Consider the following 2,841-nt stretch of genomic DNA (forward strand, 5'->3'; position numbering starts at 1 on the left):
ATATTGCAAAATTGCGAGCAAAGCTTTCACAAATTTCCAAGAAAAATCCGCATAAAATAATTGCCCTGACTACGGATAGCTGCTCGTTATAAAAACTGGTACACATTCCAAGTATTTATGCGAAATAGAATTTATATTTTCCACAATATTCAGTGCATAATAGGTAACAGTATCTTCTGCTAATATCAACAGTGAACGAATGGAAATATCAAATTATTCATTGGAGTATAAAAATGGAAATTGTATTCATTGCTACCCACACACACACACACACATACACACGATCGAAAACGGATTCAAAATAAGCTTTTCATGGATTATGGTGTTACTTTTTGTGCGAGAAGGTCAGCTACAAGTGATTGCAATGGTTTCAGTCAATTGAAAGTTAATTTAATTTCAAATCATTGGACCTCAATATTTTCTATTATATTAGCACTCTTTATGTCAATATCGATCTTTGTTTATCGGATTGAGATATTTGTAAATGAAGCAGCAGAAGAGTCTATTCAGAGTCAGGGCCTATTTTTAATTCATTAAATTCATCAAATTCTTGAAAATTCAAGAAATTCATTAAAATTCTTGAAAATTCATGAAAATTCATGAAATTCATTAAGATTCATGAAAATTCATTAAATTCATTGATTTTCATTAAAATTCATTAAATTTCTTTACGCTTCATTAAAATTCGTTTCCGTTTCAAATTTGTTGGAAAATAAAAAGTTTAACAAAAAATTATCCACGCAGGGCTAAAGTGAGCTTTGCTCGGCCTGGAAACACTAGACTTAATTTTTTTGAATGTATTTCGTTTACAATGTATCGATTTTAATTATTTATAGGTTTATCAGTAACAATTTTTTTCAAATTCAAGCTTTTTAAGTAGTTAGAGCTGTACTCTAAAAATATAGGCTTTCACGTTCGTCTTTCTTATATGATTAAGAATAGCAACGGTGTTTTCCGCAATGATAAAGATACTATTCGCAAGCGACGTGGATTACGTAAAATCGTATGACTTATTATAGCTTATAATTTCTACTTTTTACGTCAAAGTGTAATGAGGAATTATGAAAAATTCGAAGCAGAACATTATTCTAAGCAAAAAATTGTTCTACGGAACGCCTCTAAAATGAACAGTTTTTATTACAAAATTGAGTTTTACGTCAAATTTAATTTAAAAAACTTATCAAATCTTTAATCTCCCATTAGACAGTTTGCGCAAATGACAAATAATTTATAAGTCAACTTATATGGTAGAAATTATAAGTCACATCTTCATACGAGAAGTTCTGGAAGTTCACTTGTAATTTCCAACTTATAAGTTGACTTATAAATTATTCGCGCAAACTGTCTATTATCAGTGGAAATCGAGATTTCTGTAAAATATAACATAATGAAATTGTATTTACGCGGTTTTTGAATACAGACATAAAGCACGTCAACCATTTCCGCATAAAGTAGTTTCCGCTTAGAACGTATACAATAGCCTCATCTGAACTATACGACCAGGCCTGGACTGGCCATACTGGGCGATACCCGATGCGCCTTTTGCTTTTTGGCGCTCCTCAGACCAATAAAGTTTATTTATGCGCCTCTGAGCCTTTTTCAGCCAATCCGCCCGATGCGCCTTTTGGTAGCCATTCCGGCACATTATACGACTCACGATTTCAACTAACAGATCAATCAAAGATAGCTCTAAGTACAAATTCTTTTGGTAACATGGTGATGAAAAGTTACATTTGATTTTAAAGGCTAGAAAATATTTAAGCAAATGTGTGAACGTCTAGAGATCCGATGATGCTCGGAAACAGATTGAATCTTTATTTACGGGTCATAAACGAGTTGTAACTAACGTAGAATTTAGTTATTTATTTTATTTTGTAATTAATGAGAAATCCTGAAAGTACTTTTACATATAGCTCTGTGATCACAATTCTTGAAAATTCATTAAAATTCATCAAAATTCATCAAAATTCATTAAATTCATTAAAATTCATTAAAATTCATTAAAATTCATCAAATTCATCAAAATTCTTTAAAATTCATTAGAAAATCTGAAAAATAGGCCCTGTTCAGAGTCACAGTGAGAAGCTATTCACGCCGTAAGTGTGCCTAAAATTTGAATTTTACGTGAACGATTCGATGAAAAAGTGAACCAAATAATACATTTCAACGCTTCCTAGTATGAAAATGACGCTACGTTAAAAAGACCTTCGCACTCTCCATTTTGAATTTCGACCGCACTTACGGCGATGAATATTCCTGCGTTGACTAGAGATGAGCGGGCCGACGTTTTTTCAATACCCGACCCGACCCGGCCCGATCCAATTTTTTGAACCCGAGCCCGACCCGACCCGAGACTTTTCTCTTCGCGGAACGACCCAACCCGACCCGAAAAAATCATCGGCCCGACGTGACCCGACTTTTTATTACTATAATGAAAAATCATTTTCTACGCATAAAAGCTTTGCAATAATCTTATACGCGAAGTAAAATAATAAAATAAGTTAGTGTTTCATGCTTTATAGGCTTTTATTGGCTTACTTTAAATTTGTATTTCTAAGTCGGGCCGGCCCGAATTTTTGTTTTCAAAGCCCGGCCCGACCCGACCCGGCCCGAATGAATTTTCAAAACCCGGACCCGAACCCGATCGGGCCGGGTCGGGTCGGGTCGGGCCGATGTATTTCGGGCGGCCCGCTCATCTCTAGCGTTGACGGAATATAATAAAATTTGAAGTAAGTGGAACTTCATGCATGCAATGAAATTTTTATTAAGCGGCTGTTTGACTGATATACCCACAGGGGCAAGCAAAGCGTAAACCATACAATTTTATAAGTGTACAGACCA

Source organism: Bradysia coprophila, unplaced genomic scaffold (genome assembly GCF_014529535.1).
Source record: "Bradysia coprophila strain Holo2 unplaced genomic scaffold, BU_Bcop_v1 contig_232, whole genome shotgun sequence".
NCBI lineage: Eukaryota > Metazoa > Arthropoda > Insecta > Diptera > Sciaridae > Bradysia > Bradysia coprophila.